This window comes from Dipodomys merriami, unplaced genomic scaffold, assembly GCF_024711535.1.
Source record: "Dipodomys merriami isolate MVZ:Mamm:240054 unplaced genomic scaffold, mDipMer1.0.p SCAF_151, whole genome shotgun sequence".
NCBI lineage: Eukaryota > Metazoa > Chordata > Mammalia > Rodentia > Heteromyidae > Dipodomys > Dipodomys merriami.
This window is the reverse complement of record NW_027202838.1, coordinates 948559-970981: the sequence shown is the minus strand read 5'-3', so window position 1 is coordinate 970981 and position 22423 is coordinate 948559. Positions and strand designations below refer to the sequence as shown.

The 22423-nt window shown below is 38.9% G+C and overlaps 1 pseudogene; it reads right to left on the bottom strand.

The window, feature by feature from the left end:
• Positions 1-5758: 5758 nt before the first annotated feature.
• Positions 5759-22164, bottom strand: LOC138827162 (zinc finger protein 717-like; annotated as a pseudogene).
• Between the last annotated feature and the right edge of the window lie 259 nt (positions 22165-22423).

The window sequence follows — 22423 nt, the reverse complement described above, 5'->3', positions numbered from 1 at the left end:
CCGTTCTTATTTCTTCTTCTTTAGAGAAGTCTTTAGCCCATGTATTAATGTTTTTTTTTTAAGGATGTTTTTAGGGGGGTTAAATATATTTTAGATGTGAGGCCCTTGTCTCTTGTATAGCTAGTAAGATCAGATACCCTAAAAATATTAGAGTAAGGGATAGGGGAAATTCTAGGCGTCCTAGGCACAGGTGGAAACTTTCTAACTAAAGATTCAGAAACAGAACAAATCAAAGAAAAGCTGGATAAATGGGATTGCATTAAGCTGCAAATTTTCTGCATGGCAAAGGACATAGCCAGCAAGATTAAAAAGAAAGCCAACCAATTGGCAAAAGATCTTTACTAGTTACACAACAGACAAGGGCCTCAACTGCCCACTTCTACCTGTTTTTCTCTGCACTGACTCTTAAGGTGTCTTCCATCATCCTATTGATGACCCAGAGGTTTGAAGAGGTACAGTGGGCACCGGTTTCTGTTTTATCTGGTTTGTCATCCCTTATTCTTGTTTGATCTGGCCTATTTTAAACACTGCTACTTATAGTAGATGGAAATAATGTCTGAGCATGTGCTTTACTTCCACCACCCACTGTTAAGAGCAGTTCCATTAGAAGTGTGGTGTTTTAATTCTTAATTTCTTTGTTATTTAGCTAATGTTAGTACATTTGTGCTGTTATAACAAAATACAACATCCTGGGAAATGTATAAAGAAAACAACTTCATTTCTTACTGTTTTGTCAACTGGACAGTTGAAGGTCAAGTTGCTGACATCTAACAAATGATGTTTTCTGATTCTGAGGTGGTACCAGGGTTGTTATACCTTCTAGAAGGTAGGATCACTATGTCCTTACATGGCAATATGTAGAAAATTTGTTTTCATTTTGTAGTACCATGAAACTTTCCAAAAGGGATTAAATTGCACTTTTATTTGTATTTTTTAAATTTTAAAAAAAATTACACTTTTAATACCTTGGAGATTATATTTCCATTTCATGTATTTTAAGTGATAGATTCAAATGAGATTTGTAATATTAATTCTATAAAGGAATTCACCACCTTCTTTTTTTTTCTGTTGGTTGTGGGGCTTGAGCTCTTCAGCTCAAGATGAGTGCTCTATCACTTGATCCACAGCATCACTTCTGGTTTTTTGGTGGTTAATTGGAGATAAGAGTCTCATGGACTTTCCTGTCTGGGCTGGCTTTGAACCACGATCTTCAGATCTAAGCCTCCAGAGTAGCTAGGATTACAGGCATGAGGCATTGGCACCCAGCTTTCCACTTTGCTTGATATCCCAGTAGTAGTATTTACATAAGCAATATGTGATAAATGATGGATTTTTTACTCCAACTTAATCTACCAGTTTTGAATCAATGAATGGATTATCCTTCAACTATGGCTAATTAAGCTTGTCCTCAGGTATTAGTTCTGTGAAGTCATGAATTTAATCATATTGATGTTTTCTTTTGCTAGAGCTCCTATGTTATTTACATCATACCTTTTTGTTCTATTCTCTTGTGGGTGTGTAGGGGAGAGAACTCTGTGTGTGTGTGTGTGTGTGTGTGTGTGTGCGCGCGAGCACGCGGGTGCGCTAGTTGTAGGGGCTGATAGTCGGGTCTTGATACTGTCCTTGAGCTTTTTTGCCCAAGGCTAGCCCTCTATGTTTTGATACTTAGCTCCACTTCTGGATGGTTTGGTAATTAACTGGACACAAGAGGCTCAAGACCATTATGTCCAGGCTGGCTTCAAACTGACATCCTCAGTTATCACCCTTCTGAGTAGCTAGAATTATAGGATTTTTTTTTGAGCCTTTGGTGTTCTTTTTGTTTAGGAAAAATCTTTTGAAACCCTGCTTACTCCTTATTTCTTATCCACAGCCATTTATTTTTATTATGTTTAAGAATCTGAATGGTTTCCATTCCACAGGTCAGTTTATGAGTACAGTGCATCTTGATGAATGTCTCCTCCTTTATTATTTTCTCCATCTCTCCCAAACACAACAATCCCAATTCACCTAGATCATTTTTCACATACGTGCACTGAATATTATGACTTCATTAATCCATTCTTACTCTATTTGTACCTTTCCCTTTAACTTATTTCCCTTCTGCTAAGAAGACATATTCCAGCTTCCTAGCTTTCATTATGTTAAACTGTTGGTTGTTCAGAAGTTACAGTATTGGAACTATCCCCTACACATACCGTACTTCGGTGTATGTATAAGTTAAGTCTTCCTGAGTCTGACTGACTTCACTTAACATAATTTTTTCCAGGTTCACTCATTTTCCTGTAAATAAAATATGTATATCAATTGGAATAACATAGACAGGGATAACACTACAGTAACTCCAAACATGAAACTCTGGCACAGAGTAATCTAGACATTGTATTGATTGCATGTTCAATTGGAATCCAGAACATCATGCTACAACCCTGTGATTTCTTTCACCATTCTCCGTGTTTGCTCTTTTCTATGTGATCTCCACTCAGTGAAGGCATTTGCCCACATTAGCAATTGGTGTTCTTTGAGCACATGTCACACTGCAAAATATTCAAAAGCACACTCTGACTCAAGTCAATTGGCCACCCAAAATATTTTTTAAATTCTATTTTATTTCTTTTTTAATACAAATTTTTTATTGTAAGTATACTGTAAAGAGGGGTTACAGTTATATAAGCAAGGTAATGAGTTCATTTCCTGTGGAGCATTGTTACTCCCCTTTTCCCCCCTTCCTCCCTTCCCTCTCCAGCAAAGTTATAAAGTTCATTTTCAATATAATATCTTGTACATCTCGTTGTTACAATGGGTCATCCTGTATCCTTATTTCAGCATTGTTATTTCCCTTACCCTCCCCAAATTGGAAAAATGCATACATAAGACACAGGACACCAGAATTAAATTCAGTGACAACAGGGTTATACCATGGGGAAAGAACATACAAAGAAACAACAACAAAAAAATCACATAGTACATTATAAGCACATTATAAGCACAAGAAAGATAAAAACCTTGTGTCCCTGTTTTGGGGTTCATTTCACTTAGCATCAGCTTATTTGGTTATATGTACATAGCTTTTGACCTCTTCTGCTTGTCCTAGACATATACTAGGTATTGCAGATAAGGTTTCCCTTATCTTTGGGTCTGGCTTACTTCATTTCCATTTCCTAACAAATGGAGTGGTGTCATTCTTTCTGATGGAGGCATAGAATTCATATATATATATATATATATATATATATATATATATATATATAATATTTTCTTGATCCTTTCACCTATTGAGGGATATCTGGGTTGGTTCCATATCTTAGCTATGGTGAACAATGCTGTGATAAACATAGGTGTGCTGGTAGCTTTATTATGGCCTTGTTTGTAATCGTTTGGCACCCAAAATATTATGAAGACCAAAATCTTGAACACAGAATCCTTCAGATTCCTCTTTTCTCTTTGCAATACATTACTAAAGTCACTCAATATGGAATAAAACAGAACTTAATGCTAATTGCCAATAACACTAAGCACATGCATCAATCTCTCCCCATCTCTGTTAACAGCTATTCTACTCTCACCGTCTGTGAGAAATTGGTCCTATGTTTATCAGCTTCCATTTTTGAGACTGCTCAATTTCTTTGTGTGCCTAGTTCTTTCCCCTAAAGTTATATCTACCGTGGCCCTCCATGAGACTGCAAATGACAGCTTTCTTCTAATTGAAAAGAAGTATATGTGCTTGGGGTACTGGATATGCAATCACTGCACAAAGAATATATGTAAGTAATATGACATCATATATCAAAAAAGGGCAATATATGGGGCTGGGAAAGTGGCTCAGTGGTAGAGCACTTGCCTTGCATGCATGAGGCCCTGGATTCGATTCCTCAGCACCATAAAAGCAGGAAAAAAAAGCCAGAAGTGGCGCTGTGGCTCAATGGTAGAGCGCTAGCCTTGAGCTGAAGAGCTGAGGGACAGCGTCCAGGCCCAGAGTTCAGGCCCCACGACTGGACCAAAAAAAAAAAAAAAGGCAATATAATTTGTAATCAAGTAAAAAGTTTTCTTGTGAAGCAATTATTACTAATTGTCACATGGTCATCTGCTATTCTGTACTGCTCCTCTATGAGAACTTAGCTTCATTTTTGATGGCTTCCATTTTTGTGTCACATTGGTAGATATCCTTCTGTATCTGGTTATTTAACTTAGTATGACAGACTCCTTTTCACCACAGAGAAATATATGTGTTCAGAGTGTTAGATATGCAAACTCTGCACAATAAAAACATGGAATATCACATTTTACTTCAACATACTATATGTACCTACAGATGCATTAAAGGATCATTTTTTAACCTGTATTTCACCTGATCAAATGTCTAGCACAGTCCTGCTTCTATTTGTCCCTCTCATCTCTTGGATTTCTGTATCTTCTAACTTTTGTTCCTTACTACCAGAATGAACTTTAACAAAATCATGTCTTAATTGTGAGGGAGCTGGTAAAGGGATAGTAGTGGCGGTACAGACATATTTATCCTCCTAATAACTTCACTTTCAACCTCCAGATCAATGAGAGGCTCTTCACATCATTCACAGTGATGTTTTATTAATCTCACTCAGCAGAATAACAGAATGGGCTAAGAGCTAATCAATCACAAGTGACTCATTACCTGTGATTAATTAAATATAAAAAAGCAAGCACAGAAGTCATTTTGGTGTTACTCATCCAAACCCAAATGCTTAAGACTCTTCTCATTATTTACACCCATCAAAGAAACTAGAAATGGAGTTATGGTCAAGTGGTAGAGCATTATTAGCCTTGAGCAAAATTACTCAAAGACAGTGCTACAGAATTGGAACCACATACAAAGAAAATGTATTCCCAAATGTGTGTCCTTTCATGTTCTCTGAACGTTTCATGAACAAGCTTGTGGACACTACTGTGTCAAAATTTTGTAATAACCAAGGACTGGTATCTTCCATCAGAATTTCCATTCAAAAGTAGAACCATTCCTTAGTATAAAAGAACACAAGTCAACCACTTCACTCTATTAATTACTTGTCAAGTCTGGAAATAATTAATGGCCATCACATGTCCAAATCAGGTACATCATCCCCATTTCAACACAAAGGATGAGAAATGTTGGCTCAGTCAGTGCACAAGAGTAAAGAATGGTTTCTCAGTATACCTAGCTTACCTCTGCTATAAATGATTTCTCTACATAACTTCCAGAGGCTTCTGACAAGATTTTCCTACATTGGGTTTCTTTCCTGTGTGAGTTCTTTAATGCTTGCTGAAGGTTGACTTCTGGTTGAAAGACTTCCTCTGATGCTTACATTTACAGAGATTCTGTCATGTATCCCAGTCTCTGATACCTGTAGAGAGGTGACTTCTGGCTAAATGCTTTTCTACATTTAGTATATTTAGAGATTCTCTCCTTTGTATGTTCTCAAATACACTGATGATAGACTTCTGATTAAAAGTCCCTGCACATTTGTTATTTTATTAGTTTTCTTTTGTCTTATATAAGTTAGTTCTCTGATGAACACTGAGGTATGCCTTCCAGGTCAAAGATTTTCCACATTTGTAATATTTACAAAGTTTCTCTCCTGTGTGTATTGTATAAACACTGAGCCATGCCATCTTGGTGAAGTAATTTCTACAGTTGTTACATTCATACAATTTTTCTCCTGTGTGTGTTCTCTGATGCAAACTGAGGTATGACTTCTCAAAAACTTCTACTTTCATTTCATTCATAGGATTTCTCTCCTGGGGGTGTTCAATGATGAACCCTGAGGTATGCTTTCTGGGTGAAAGACTGCACATTTGCTACTTTCATAAGGTTTCTCTCCTGTGTGGGTTCTCTGATGCAAACTTATTTTTCTTCCAGGTAAGACTTGTGTTGTGGGTGAATATTCTTATGCTTGGTGAGGTATGAATTACAGGTGAAGGATTTTCCACACTTGTTACAGTCCTAAGGTTTCTAAACTGTGTGAATTCTGGTATGCCTACCTAGATGTGAACTCCACTTGAAGGTCTTTCCACATTTGTTGCATTCATAAGGTTTTTCTCCTGTATGTGTTCTCTGATGCAAAGCAAGGTATGACTTCTCTCTATAAGATCTTCCACATGTGTTACATTCATAAGGTTTCTCACCTGTGTGAATTCTCTTATGTGTAATGAGGTGTGACTTCTGGGCGAAGGACTTTTCACACTTCTTACATTCATAAGGTCTCTCCCCTGTGTGTGTTCTCTGATGGACATTAAGGTTTGCCCTCCGGGCGAAAGTCTTTCCACATTTGTTACATTCATAAGGTTTCTCTCCTGTGTGTATTCTCTGATGAACATGAAGGTCTGCCTTCCGGGTGAAAGACTTTCCACATCTATTACATTCATAAGGTTTCTCTTTTGTGTGTGTTCTCTTATGGACAGTAAGATTTGCCTTCTGGGCAAAAGACTTTCCACATTTGTTACATTCATAAGGTTTCTCTCCTGTGTGTGTTCTCTGATGAACACGAAGATCTGTCTTCCGGGCAAAAGGCTTTCCACATTTGTTACATTCATAAGGTTTCTCTCCTGTGTGTGTTCTCTGATGAACATGAAGCTCTGTCTTCCAGGTAAAAGACTTTCCACATTTGTCACACTTGTAAGGTTTCTCTCCTGTTTGTGTTTTCTGATGCAAAGTGAGGTATGACTTTAGTCTGAAAGATTTTCCGAATTTGTTGCATTCATAAGGTTTCTCTTCAGTCTGAATTCTCTGATGTTGGTTGAGTGCTGACTTCTGAGTGGAAAATTCCCTACACTCATATTCACAGGGTTTCTCTTCTGTTGGTGTTTGAGGTTGGAAAGTCACGTCTGATTTCTGAGAGATAAATTTTGCACACTGGATATACTCATTAGACTTCTCTGGATATTTGCTTGGAAGTTTTGTAAGGTGTATTTTCTTACTGAAAGTTTTCTCACATTCACTACACATATAAGAATTCTCTCCTGTGTACATTTTCTGATGAGTAGTGACTGTAGGTCTTAAGTAGAATGTTTTGCCACATACAGTACATTCAGGTGTTTTCCTTTCCCCTTGAAGTACTTTTTGGTCAAGGAGAACAGACATCATACATAGTCTTTTCTATATCCATTAGTTACATGAGCATTTTCCCACAAAACCCCACTTATGTCTAAAGAATATGGTCTCTGAGTTTAAATCTTTCCCTTTTCCACCATATTCAAAATACTGCAGATCATTTGGACTCTCATAATTTTGACTAAAATACTCTGAATATCTGATTGATCAACTACAGGAGACACACTAGGCTTATATGCAGCATGCAATTCATCAGGCTCACTACAGAGAAGCATGTTCTGACACTCAGTGAACTCCTTAGTCCTCATCCCTAAGGAGTTCCCATTATTTCTAATCAGCTCTGGCTTAAGTTTTGAACTCAAATTAAAAGTTACTAATCTTATTCTATCTTCCACTATGTTACTATTTGTGGCTGCTATTTCACATAGACATTTGTTTGGACTTTCTTGGCATGCCTTAATCACATACTCCATCCCTTGAACATCTAAAATGAGTCATAGAAAAAGACGGAAACATAAATGAAATCCCAAGATTCTTTAATGCAAAAACAAAGACCTTTTCTCTCATCGTGTTAGAGATTTTAAAATATCAAAATAGGAATTGATTTATGACAAATATATGCTTCTTTCCCTAATGTATTAAAGAAATATGATATTTTACCACAGAAAATAATGTTTTCCTGTATTTCTGTTCATTCTTCTTTTTATTTCACAGGAGGCACTTACTCAAATTACTTAACTATATACTGCTAGAGTTTTAAGCTGAAAACTTACCTTCTGCCTTTAGTATTCTTGGTATTGTTGTTTGATCATAGGAGAATAGCTGCTTTGTCTTATGTTTGTGAAATAATTTATAAATTGTACTGTTTTGCTTCTCAACCAATAGGTGAGGAACAGAGATATTTTCTAGATTTGGAGAAGATAAGGAGTATTTTATACATCCTTTTGTCTTTCACCTAAGCAGGAAAGGTTCCTGGGAGTAATGATTTATACCTAAATCTTTTCAGTTCTAACTTCTTACTAAGAATTACTTTAGGCATCTGTGGGATGCCTCTCTCCATCTTAGACAAAGTCTTATCAAAAGTTCGTTTCTGACACACTTGCCCCTCAGAACCATGTTAGACCAAAGATATTCCAGCTCTCCTCTTAGTTAATCATCCTCTTTATACGAAAGGCTTTGTTTCTGAATCCCAGTCTCTGCATACACTGATAAGCTATTTTTCCTTATCAGAGAAGAGCAGTCCTGGCATGCTCCTTATTTCCTACACCTGTATAGTTCTACTTTCAAAGAAATGAAATCTAAATTTTTACACTTGTGTGATTTTTTTAGAATGAGTTCCACAAATACAAGAGAATTGCTGCCACACAGCATTCAATATGTCTCCATATGAACTGTGATTCACAAGTCCTTAAGACAAAGCAACACTTAGTTCTCTACCACACACAGGACTCAAGGGAACTCACAATATTATTACTCAGTACAGCACAAGTTGAACATACCAACAAGGCTCTGGCTACAACATCACTATGGAAGATGCATTTACTCACCTGTGAAATTCTTGTGTGAGGCTTCTCCCACCCATGGTTCTGCACCTTGTTCCAGTGTGACAATCAATTTAGGTTTAGGAATGCAGTGCCCTGTTAATAGGAGTGAAGAACTGTTGCTTATGCTGGGTCATCATTGCTGTAACATCTGAGACATGACATTCACAAGTTTGTTCCTAAATCTTGTTTCTCATTTCTCACTCGTTCCGTGATTGACTTTCCCCCAGCTTTGGATTTATTTGGCTGGTTGTGTGGTTTGAACTCAGCACTTTTGCTCAAAGCTAGCATTCTACCAGTTTGAGTCCCAAGGTGGCTCAGTGGTAGAGAGCTTGCCTTGCATGCATGAGGCCCTGGGCTCGATTCCTCAGCACCACATAAGCAGGAAAAAAAAGCCGGAAGTGGCACTGTGACTCAAGTGGTAAAGTGCTAGCCTTGAGCTGAAGAGGTAAGGGACAGCCCAGGCCCAGCGTTCAGGCCCCATGACCGGATCCCCCCCACCCCCCCAAAAAAAGAAACTTGATTCAGTTTGAGTCCCAGCTCTACTTCCAGTATTTCAGTGGTTAATTGGAGATAAGAGTCTCATGGGGACTTCTCTGCATTGCTGGCTTCAAACGAAAATTCTCAGATTTTAGCCTCCTGAGTACCTAGACTTACAGGCATGAACTACTGCACCCCATACCAGGTTTGGATTATAAATGCACAATATAAACTAGTGATTTCCAAATCATACTTCCAATAGTGATATACTATACATTCTATTCTAGATTGTATATCCATCCACAATAATCATCTCAAGTTTAAACCTATTATAGAACTTTTGACAAAGTGTTGATTTGGCTCCTTGAGAATAACACTGCCTCAAGTGTCATTTAATCAAGTTGAAGTTTTCCTTAGAAAGAAATGACAGTTCTCACAGACTGGAATTTTGCGTAGTATTTGAAAGTCTGATAAATATTCACATGTCTACTAAAAAAAAAAAATCATTTGGTCTAGCAAATTAATGTTACTTTTGCTCACCCAAGGACATGAGGTTGCTGTAGGTCTCCAGCATCACATCTCTATAAAGGGTCCTCTGTCCAGGATCCAGATCCTGCCACTCCTCCCAGCTGAAGTCCACAGCCACATCATCAAATGACACCAGCTTCTGTAATGACACATTTCCATCAAGTAATTAGGCCTGAGTCATGAGAAAACCAAATCTGGAATTTCATTTTTGTATATATATATATATATGTATGCTTTTGTCTTACATAAAATATTTGGAGCTTGCTGTGTTAGCTATACATTGGGAGGAAGAAAAATCAAAGTAGAAATATTTGCCTCTATATGAACTAGGTAATTAAAAATACAAACATTCCCTAATACATCAGAACACGTTTGTGGTGATAGTAATAGACAAAAGATAACAATTCTGAGAAGCTAATAATCTGACATAACAACATTAAGGGTAAGTAGTTGTATGAAAGAGTGCGTTTAACTTTTTTTTTTTTTTTTTTGTCGGTCGTGGGGCTTGAACTCTGGGCCTGGGCGCTGTCCCTCAGCTCTTCAGCTCAAGGCAAGCGCTCTACCACTTGAGCTACAGCGCCACTTCTGGTTTTCTGGTGGTTTATTGGAGATAGGAGTCTCACGGTCTCTCCTGCCTGGGCTAGCTTTGAACCGCGATCCTCAGATCTCAGCCTCCTGAGTAGCTAGGATTACAGGCGTGAGCCACCAGCGCCCGGCTGTTTAACTTATTTTGGTAACATTAATTATATATCAGGGTAATGAAGAAATACTTTTCCTGCATTTTCATATTTTACCTCACTGAAAACCTTTTTAGATCTTCTGTTTAAAAGTACTCTAGGGGGCTGGGAAGGTGGCTCAGTGGTAGAGCACTTGCCTTGCATGCTCGAGGCCCTGGGTTCGATTCCTCAGCACTACATAAGCAAAAAGAAAAAAGCCGGAAGCGGCGCTGTTGCTCAAGTGGTAGAGTGCTAGCCTTGAGCTGAAGAGCTGAGGGACAGCGCCCAGGCCCAGAGTTCAGGCCCCACGACTGGGACCCCCTCCCCAAAAAAAAAGTACTCTAATAAGCAGTCAGAATACTCATAACTTCACATGGATTATATACCACATTTAGTAGATCTATGAAAAGCACAGGGTCTCAATGAATGTTAAAAGCAGTAACATACTCAAAGAAAGTAGCTAATGATTGATTTGGCCCTTATAAGATTTGACTTACTTCCTACAATTTAAAAATATTCTATGTTGGGCTGGGAATGTAGCTTAGTGGTAGAGTGCTTGCCTAGCATACATGAAGCCTTGGGTTCAATTCCTCAGTGCCACACAAACAGAAAAAAACAGAAGTGGTGCTGTGGCTCAAGTGGTAGAACACTAGCCTTGAGCAACAAAAGCTCAGGGACAGTGCCCAGGCCCTAAAAGCAAACCTCAGACTGGCATAAAAAAAATATCCTATGTTAATGACTTTCGTAATCAAATTTCTAAAGATTGAAGTGTGGTCATAGATACCCTGATACTTCCTTCCTAAGTAAAAAACAGGAACAACAAAAAAACTGTTGGTATTCACTTTTGAGAACAGTGCCTACCTTCCACAATACAGAATATAAGTAAGAGGGTAATAAAATGTTTCTTGACAGTATTGCATTTTAATAGGCCTTCATGGAAGGATGGAGGTAAACAGAGGCTTACGGACCTCAAGGTGACAAATAATGGGAAATATGACCACCATGAGCAGGCCAGAGAAAAATAAGAATAAAGAGGGATGTGATCTACAAAATATAAAAGGAAATTTTTAAAGTTGGAATGAAATATAGTACTAATTTGTTGTGCAGAGGCTAAATATAGTGAATTTTGACTCCCACATTGAAACCCATTACAAATGAAGAATGGCCAACAATCCCTCCAATCCAGCCATGCTGGACAATACAAGAGGTGAATCCTGACTAAAGAAAGAAAAGGAAATATATTTGTAAAGTGGTGGAAGAAAATAACCCTTAATTCACAATCCATTGGGCAGAGGAACATTCCTAAAAATGCATATTAATAACATCTGCATTTTAAGAGTGTCACAAGAAATTATGGTGCTTCAAGAGAAAAATGTGCCAACACAGATCTACACATAGGTCAATGTCATTAAATTGGTAAATATGTAGGTAAGTACAAAGGAATGTATAGTACATGTATTTTATATAATCTCTCTAAGATGATTTGTGAAAGGAAAACTAATCGCATATCTAGGATTCATAGTGCATGAAGATTCAATATATAAACATATACCTGTATTAAAAACAAACTATGTGGACTGGGAAGTGGGTCAATTAATATTGTACTTGCCTGACAAATATGAGGGCCTGAGTTCAAAGAATTAATTCTAGCAAAAATATTAAAAGGCTTTATCTTTTTTTTTTTTTTTTTGGTCGGTCGTGGGGCTTGAACTCTGGGCCTGGGCGCTGTCCTTCAGCTCTTCAGCTCAAGGCTAGCGCTCTACCACTTGAGCTACAGCGCCACTTCCGGTTTTCTGGTGGTTTATTGGAGATAGGAGTCTCACAGTCTTTCCTGCCCGGGCTGGCTTTGAACCGTGATCCTCAGATCTCAGCCTCCTGAGTAGCTAGGATTATAGGCGTGAGCCACCAGCGCCCGGCTAAAAGGCTTTATCTTTGGGTTATAAGTGGAATTATTCTATTGAAAAGTATCTATATTATATGATGTCATATGCTGGTACTGCAGGAATACTCTAAACTCTCAGAGTACCTAATAATAATATAGTGAAGTACAACCAGCACGTTAATTTCCTATGTCTGTCACAATAAATAGTTAAGACTAGGTGGGAGCTGGGCGCTGGTGGCTCACGCCTGTAATCCTAGCTACTCAGGAGGCTGAGATCTGAGGATCACGGTTCAAAGCCAGCCCGGGCAGGAAAGACTGTGAGACTCCTATCTCCAATAAACCACCAGAAAACCGGAAGTGGCGCTGTAGCTCAAGTGGTAGAGCGCTAGCCTTGAGCTGAAGAGCTGAAGGACAGCGCCCAGGCCCAGAGTTCAAGCCCCACGACTTACAAAAAAAAAAAAAGACTAGGTGGGAAATTTATTTTCTTGCAGTTTTATAGGATAACAACGATTTTCCTCCATGTTTAACTTCTTTTGAAGTTCTATGGTTCATCCTGAGGATGGCCTTTGTTCAGTACACAAAATCTCTGGTTACTTCTTTATGAAGCAAACAGTCAAACTACCAGACTAGATTATAGCTACTACACAATAGCCTTTTCAAAGGAATATAATAGGCCTTGTATATTTGTGAGCTGCACAGATTCAATGAACCATAGAACCAAAATATTTGAGAAAGTATGGCACCTATATTAAACCTGCAGTCTTTGAAAAAAACTGCCATTATTCTATAAACAATGCAGTATAAAAACTTTACAGGGGCTGGAAAGGTGGCTCAGTGGTAGAGTGCTTGCCTTGCATGCATGAGGCCCTAGGTTCAATTCCTCAGCACCACATAAGCAGAAAAAGCTGGAAGCGGCACTGTGGCTCAAGTGGTAGGGTGCTAGTCCTAAGCTGAAGAGCTGAGGGACAGTGCTCAGGCCCAGAGTTTAGGCCCCATGACCTACACACACACAAAACAAACAAACAAACAAAAAGCAACTATTCACATAGGACTTAAATTTTAATAGGTATGATAGGTGATTTACAGTGCATACAAGAATGCCTATAAGTTATATTAGAGGTCATTTACGGTGTGTGGAAGGATACGTGCAGGTTACACGGAAGCAAAATAGGAAATAAATATCAGATGAGACCATCAGATAACAAATAGCAAAATGGCCATCTAAATTAAACTGTATTAATATTGTAATATATAGTAATCATATAAAGCACTATCTGATTTAAACAGAAGAAAAAGTACTCAGTAAGCTATCCACAGAGACAAACATTAAACAGAGAAATTAGAAATCAATCAATCAATAAGTAGATACCATAAGTGAAAATCTATAATGAAATACACAAATAGTGATAATATGACAAGAAAAAAAAATCAGCACAAATTGTATGATCACAGATACAGACAATACATTATGACAGTTCATACATCTTTATAACAAAAATTTGTGCTGAAAAAATTATCCAAAGACATATTTAAAAGGCCACAGAATTATAATTTCTTAATTTACCATTACTATTGGATAATTGATGATCCTCATAACAACTGATAGAACAAACAGATAAAAAGTCAGCAGGAGCACACACATGGGTTTTAACCTAAATGCTGTTTATAAAGCACCATGGTGTTACATTTACCAAGACAGACACACTGAACGTAAATCTCAAGACAAACTTTCTAGAAATCAATGAGAAATAAAGCTATAAGTTATAAATAAAGTTCAATAATATATTTCTAATAATCTATGAGTGAAATAACCACAAGGAAATTAGAACAGATCCAAAAGAAATGTGCTCTATCATTGTGATTTACAGTATATTAAAGGGAGCCATTTTCTGTATCTTTGAAATAAAAACATACGGTTTTAATTGTATGGGAAAGTCACATGTGTATCTTCTGGAGGGTCAAAGAAAGCCATAGAACTCAGGGGAAACAGAAGTAAAAATTGCAGGGGGGGGGGGAGAAATGGGGGAGAGTCATTAGACACTGAAAATAGTAAACTACACAGCCCATGAGTAGAGATAGGAGGGAGGGATTGGGAGAGACTGAGGTAATGTAAGACACTATATGAAACGAAATGTACTCATTACCTGACTCATGTAATTATAATCTCTCTATAATAACAATAAATTAATTCTCCATGGAGTTGTGCTAAACTCAACTCTTTGCTTAGTGAAAAAAATCTAGGGCTGGGAAGGTGGCTCAGTGGTAGAGCGCTTGCCTTGCATGCATGAGGCCCTGGGTTCGATTTTCCAGCATCACATAAGCAAAAAGGAAAAAAGCCAGAAGTGGCGCTGTGGCTCAAGTGGTAGAGCACTAGCCTTGAGCTGAAGAGCTGAGGGACAGCGCCCAGGCCCAGAGTTCAGGCCCCACAACCGGACCAAAAAAAAAAAAGTAAAAATAAATAAATAAATAAAATCTTGTGCCTCAAAAGGAAGGATCAACAAAGAAGAAAAAGCAGCATATGAGAGAAAATATTTCCATAGGTCTCTAGATTAGTAACAAGAATGAATTAGAAAATATAAAAGAAAACCCTACAACTGACCCCCACACATATCTAAATTTCTAATTTTATTTATGATAAATATGTAACATTTACTCAGATAAGATGAAGTATCATTTGATACTCTCCATTTTCTATGATAACAACTCTCATGATGCTTTTTAAAATTTCAAATCAATGAAAACAAATAAATGTATCAATTACCCTATAGACTACAATGGCTTTTCTGAAAAAATACTTCTAAAATTTCTTCACTGAGACCACTACCTCACTATGCTACAACTCTATGAACATTAGCAGACAGGCAAGCCTCATGATTGATTTTGTGCCCACAATACAGGATTTTTGGGGGGAGGGTTAACAAAGGATATTAAATTATGATATGAAGGGGGCTGGGAAGGTGGCTCAGTGGTAGAGCGTTTGCCTTGCATGCATGAGGCCCTGGGTTCGATTCTTCAGCACCACGTAAGCAAAAAGAGAAAGCCGGAAGTGGCGCTGTGGCTCAAGTGGTAGAGCGCTTGCCTTGAGCTGAAGAGCTTGAGGGACAGCGCCCAGGCCCAGAGTTCAGGCCCCAGGACCGGACCCCCCCAAAAAATAAATAAATAAATTATGATATGAAACCTTGAAATAAATACATTAAGCACCTGTCTTCAAAAGGAATATAGAAAAATAAAAATTTGCATTCTATGAATTTTATCATAGCGATAAGTGATGAAAAGAGTTTGGAAATATGTTAAAACAGTTTTTAGCTGGAGACATACACTACAAAGAGCATTAATAACAAACACACATGGAAAAAAATACATGTTATTATAATCTGTGCACTTGCTTTCAGTTTTTGTATATCTTTTCACTGACTACTGTTCAAATGTGTCACATATTCCTGAGTCATTTCTCCCAGGAGATTACTAAGGATATACTGCCACACATGTTAGCTACTAGCCAAGTTCCTGAGAGATCAAAGTCTATTAATGAGCAAATATCTGTTAGACTGTGCCACCAGTGATAATTCAAAACCTTAAGTCACTGTATTGGGTTTTTGTTTTTGTTTTTGTTTTTTTTGGTCATGGGGCTTGAACTCTGGGCCTGGGCACTGCCCCTCAGCTCTTCAGCTCAAGGCTAGCACACTACACTTGAGCCACAGTGCCATTTCTGGCTTTTTTCTTTTTGCTTATGTGGTGCTAAGGAATCGAACCCAGGACCTCAGGCATGCAAGGCAAGCGCTCTACCACTGAGCCACCTTCCCAGCCCTGTATTGGGTTTTTTAAAATCAAAACCAGCTTCTATCTTTTTTTTTTTTTTTTTGTCGGTCATGGGGCTTGAACTCTGGGCTTGGGCGCTGTCCCTCAGCTCTTCAGCTCAAGGCGAGCGCTCTACCACTTGAGCTACAGCGCCACTTCCGGTTTTCTAGTGGTTTATTGGAGATAGGAGTCTCACGGTCTTTCCTGCCCGGGCTGGCTTTGAACCGCGATTCTCAGATCTCAGCCTCCTGAGTAGCTAGGATTACAGGCGTGAGCCACCGGCGCCCGGCTCAGCTTCTATCTTATACTGGCAGTTAATGAAAATATTCAAATGGAGCAAGATGAAAAAAAAAAAAAACCTGCAGTACCACATCAAATGAGGTTAGAGTAGACAAATAGAATGAGAAAATCAAGGGTTTTTTTTTGCTGTGTATCCATGGGTAAATGATAGTAATTTTCTGTAGACAATGCTAAGTTGAGCTGAAAGTGGCTAAGGTTTGAGAGGTTGGAACTTCACTCCAAAAGCACCCAGAATACTGACAGCTGGCCAAGAAAGTGTTAAAACAGACAACTCTGGAGAGGGATAAGGGATTGGAGTGCTACTCCCTTCTTTTTTTTTTTTTTTTGCAGGGGGGTCCGGTCATGGGGCCTCAACTCTGGGCCTGGGCGCTATCCCTCAGCTCTTCAGCTCAAGGCTAGTGCTCTACCACTTGAGCCACAGCGCCACTTCCGGCTTTTTTTCCTTTTGCTTATGTGATGCTGAGGAATCGAACCCAGAGCCTCATGCATGCAAGGCAAGCGCTCTACCACTGAGCCACGTTCCCAGCCTGCTACTCCCTTCTTTAGTGCTGAAAGGGCTCGAACTGAACTTTGGGTGTAGGTGACATTGAAGGCTAGGTAAGGTGGACTACCAGCCTGGAATTTCAGTGGGCTGCAATCTCTTGTCTCTAAAGAATAAGGGAACAAGTGTCCCCCCTTGCAAAAATGTTTTGGCTCTGATTTTAATGTTAATATAAATGTTTTATTTTTTACAAGTATCCATGGTAACCTTCCCTGTGTGAACTCAAGAAAATATGCCTGCCCAGGACCGGGTGGCTCAGTGGTAGAGCGCTTGCCTTGCATGCCTGAGGCCCTGGGTTCGATTCCTCAGCACCACATAAGCAAAAAGAAAAAAGCCGGAAGTGGCGCTGTGGCAAAAGTGGTAGAGCACTAGCCATGAGCTGAAGAGCTGAGGGACAGCGTCCAGGCCCAGAGTTCAGGCCCCACGACCGGACCCAAAAAAAAAAAAAAAAAAAAAGAAAATATGCCTGCATACCGGGACTAGGGCTCAAGTCCCATTGAGTCTAGGGACACGTGTTTTATCATTCATTCATCTTTGTATCTGTTTATGTCTGTGTCTTTCTGTTTTTCTTTCGCTCTGGAATACCGTAGAAATACCTCAGGTTACAATTAGCAGTTAGCAACATTTTTCCTATTTATAATGGGTAAGAAAAATGTCAATTCTAAGAGTCATGACAGCAAAGAAAATTAATCAGTGTGCAAAACCAGTTCTCAGATAGATCATTTGAAGAAAAAGAAAAAGTGAGAGACATATTAAGGGAAGAGGGACTGAGAGAAATAAAGAAAAGAAGAGACAGAGAGAAAAATAGGTACACAGAAAGAGAAAGAGAAATAAAGAAAGCTAGTGAGCAGGAAACAGAGAATAAAGAGGGAAAATAGAGCAAAAAAAAAAAATCTTGTGAGGGGATTGGGAATGTGGCTTAGTGGTAGAGTGCTTGCCTAGCATGTATGAAGCCCTGAGTTCGATTCCTTAGTACCACATAAACAGAAGAGCCAGGAGTGGTGCTGTGGCTATAGCGGCAGAGTGCTAACCTTGAGCAAAAGTAGCTCAGGGACAGCGCCTATCCCCTGAGTTCAGGCCCAGGACTGGAAAAAAAATAAATAATAAAGCTTATTAAAAAAAAAATCTTGTGAGGACATCTTAGGAAAAATCAGGGATTTCTAGAAAGACCATAGACTATATTGCCAAATATAGCCTAAGTTTCAAGGTAGACAAAGACCACAAATCAGTTCAAGAAGCATGTATAGAAAGTAATTTAAGTACACATAGCTTACTCAGAAGTTGTGCCTGACCACAATATCTCAGCAACTCCAGTAAAATTTCATTAAGGGAGTTTAATGTTATTCATGAGGATGTGATCTCTGATCAGTTGCTAATAAACCTTCACCTTCCATGAGAAGTTATCTCCTTGGTGTCACTGAATCACAAAACAAGTGTGACTACTTTTTCTCACATCAGAAAACCTAGCAACACAGTGAGGCAAATCTGTGCTCAACTTAGACAGAATGTAAGATTTTATAATCTGCTAAATCTAGAAGCCAGCTTCCTCTACTAAGCCTACAAGCCACCTTTATCTAATTTATGAACATGTTCCTGAAGCTGAATTTGTTTTTCTTTTTTTCAATCCTGGACACCCTTAGGTTTATAAAATGGAATGTAAATAAAACAAAGTGAGAAATAAAAAGCAACTCACCAGAGATCCTTTCATTCTTTCTTGTTGTTGACAATGAACAGAAGATTCTGGAAGCCTGGCTGGGAGAGAAGGCAAATGAGGTAATCAGGAAAGAACTTGTGTGATTTGGCCCCAGATTTTCCTGCTCAAAATATTATATGTGGGTAGGAAAAGCATAAAGATTTCTTATGGGAGAAGAATCTTTTTTTTTTTTTTGGGGGGGGGGTCTGGTCTTGGGGCCTGAACTCTCGGCCTGAGTGCTGTCCCTCAGTTCTTCAGCTCAAGGCTAGCGCTCTACCACTTGAGCCACAGCGCCACTTCTGGCTTTTTTCTTTTTGCTTATGTGGTGCTGAGGAATCGAACCCAGGGCCTCATGCATGCAAGCAAGTGCTCTACCACTGAGCCACCTTCCCAGCCCTGAGAAGAATCTTTTAAGTCTAATGTAGAGCATTAAACTCTCCACTAAAGATAAATTGATAGTCCATTACTTTATATGCATACAGAATTCATAATAATAATTTAAAAATTATTTAAAATACAATTAAAAATTAGTAATACGTAATTTAAAATAATTTTAAAAATAAATAAATTAATAATAATAAATAATTGAAACTACATCTTCACTGAAACTAGTTATTACTGAAATACACTTAGGCATGTATGAACTATTTTTCTATTAATGTAAAGGTACTAAATTGCCCTTAGCATTTGTGCTCTACTCCATTCATTTAGGCAGTTAAACATCATGGAAAGGATATATGTTATAACTCAGTATTTTTCACTGAAAGTTATACAGGCAAAATGTGTACAATACATATTTCTTGTATTATATTGTTTCAATAATGGTTGTCAAATGGCACATTTCCCTGTATCCAAATACCCTTGTCAGTGACTTGCAATTTGTCATTTAACCTACAAAGGGACAAAGAAACATCAGTAAACATCTTTTTTTTGGGGGGTCTGGTCGTGGGGCCTGAACTCTGGGCCTGGGCACTGTCCCTCAGCTCTTCAGCTCAAGGCTAGTACTCTACCACTTGAGCCACAGTGCCACTTCCGGCTTTTTTCTTTTTGCTTATGTGGTGCTGAGGAATCGAACCCAGGACCTCAGGCATGCAAGGCAAGCGCTCTACCACTGAGCCCCCTTCCCAGCATTAAACATCTTTATATATAATCACAGGTTTGAGAAGTCCCTAAAGCTCACTTTCCTAAACATTCATATGAACAAATCTGGCCTTCCTGCATGAGATACAAGGCCTAATAATGACTCAACATTAAAATACTGGTCATAGGAGTGACATAATCCCAACCAACCACCCTCACCAAAGAACCAGAGATTAGTCATATACGTTCCTTAAACAATATTAACACAAAAACCAAGCTGAGGACACCCCAAAATGGAGGTCCATAAAATGAAATACATTAAACAGCTATGTGCTTTTGCTGGTACTTGTTCACTGGAAATGCTATTGTCCACAGTTTTTTTTTGTACAATTACACAGAATGGAAACTAAATATAAGATAACATGAACTTTACACGTGACATGTACAAAAAATGAAAATCTGTATATATCAGTGAGGCTTAGTTTTTGCTCGAAAAGACAATATGATTCAATTAAAGGCAATGTTTTACATTAGTATTGGGTTTTTCCACATACGTTTTCTTACTTTAAAACACTTAGAAAGATTTTATTGTAGGCTAAGTGTCTATATTCACAATGCTTGAGTCCAGATTCACTACAGATTTCAAGGTGGCATAGTTTTTGGGATTTGGACTATTCTCATACACACAGTGACTGAACAACCCTCCTTAAAAATGTAAAGTTTATCTTATTAGAAATATCTGTATTGAAAAGAGGGCACTGTAACTAGGCTCTGGGGGCTCATGGCTGTAATACTAGTTACTCCAAAGGCTGAGATGTGAGGGCTGGGATGTAGTTCAGTGGCAAAGTGCTTGCCTAGCAAGTTCAATGTCCTGGGTTCGATCCCCAGTACCAAAAAAGAAAAGACAAAAAAAAAATAAAGTTAAAAAAAAACAACCCAGGGTTGGGAAGGTGGCTCAGTGGTTGAGCGCTTGCCTTGCATGCCTGAGGTCCTGGGTTCGATTCCTCAGCACCACATAAGCAAAAAGAAAAAAAAGCCAGAAGTGGTGCTGTGGCTCAAGTGGTAGAGCACTAGCCTTGAGCTGAAGAGCTGAGGGACAGCGCCCAGGCCTAGAGTTCAGGCCCCACGACCGGACCCGGAAAAAAAAAAAACCAAACAACAAAGTCTGAGATCTGAGGATCGCAGATTGACTGGAGGTGGGGCAGGAAAGTCTGAGAGACTCCGGATCTCCAATAAACTACAAAAAATAATTGGAAGTGGAGATGTGGCTTAAGTGGTAGAACATTAAGAAGCTCATGGTTGGTGTCCAGACCTTGAGCTCATGAACCAGGACTTGTACAGAAAAAAGAGGCTTTGTATTTTATTTACATTATATTTTATCAATTGTTATGCAATACATGGTTAGGCAGTCTCTTTCATTTTAATTGATGTAAAATAGGCTCAATATTCTAGTGGATAAATTGTAACTTGTCAAGAACAGAGAAATAAAGTGGAGAATATCCATGTTAGTAACATTTTAAAGTTGCAAAAGCCATAAGAAGTGCAAAGGTTAAGATCAACATATTTTAAAAGAGTGCTTATGCTTCATTCAATTCCCAAAAAGAATTTCATAAGGGAATTAATACTTCTTTGAGCAGATTGTGATAAAATGAGTAACACTTCAGGATATGTAACATCTGAAAATCGTACAATCTTAAGCAAGATACATTATCTCAAGTTCTCTTCTATAATTTTTCTAAGGCCAAAGATCCCTGACCAACACTTCCTGAAATGTCAAGGAAGAATCATGTTAGAGCTAGATCGGGAAATCCATAGATGGGACATTTGGGATAAGTTTAAGAGATCACATAGTAGAAATAATAGTGGGAATAATTAAATTAATGAAAATAGGATTATTGATTAGACAGACACTCTCAGTTGTGATAGCTATCCCTCCACCACAAACCACAGCCCTATGTCCCCTCTGATAACAAGGCTCTGGCTTATTCCTCAGTCCAGCTCATCTTCCCTCCTGGAAGTTGGTCTAAACCTTCCAACAGCACCACCAAGTGGTTGAGACTGTTGGAGGAAAGAGTACCCTGTGAATCTTGTGCTCTGAGAAGTAGATCCAATTGGTTCTACTTTCCTTGCTTAAGGCAAGGGAAGCTACAAACTTCTTCCCCTTCCTGTGCTTTCCTGCCTATACTCTTTAGGGCTTGTCAGACTTGACAAGGCCTGTCTGTCCTTTTAGGAGGGAGATTCCTAATCATAGGGTGCCCTCCTTCAAACATTGCTAGTCTTCGTTCTTAAAACTACAGGAACACCACACACTACTCCAAGATCTCCTGTAAAACGGTCTCTAGAAACAAGGTCATGTACAAACACGTGTGAACTCAACCCAGGAGTGCTAAGAAGACTAACAAGGCAGAAGCCTGGAGGCACACGTGGAGGGCAGACTCGGGTTCTAGGCCCAGTTTGGGGTCCATACCTGACATGGGATCTGCAGCTTGAGATCCCTTCAAATGACAGTTCCCAGGGTCCACTGAAGAGCGGCTGGGCGCCACTCTCAAGGCTGCGACCTTTGGATTTCAAAACTGTACTTGAGAACACTTCCAGCAACAAGACAAAGAGAAAGGAACCGGAATTGCAGAGTTAAAGCATCACCAGTGGGCGGTCCAGAGCAGGCGCAGGCGCAGAAACATCTACCTCCCGCCCCATGCTTCCCGCCGGAAAAACATAACACACCTACATTTTCAAAGGATCGGTGCTGCCATGTAGACTACAATTCCCACAATGCACTGCGCCAACCTGGAGGAAGTGTCCTT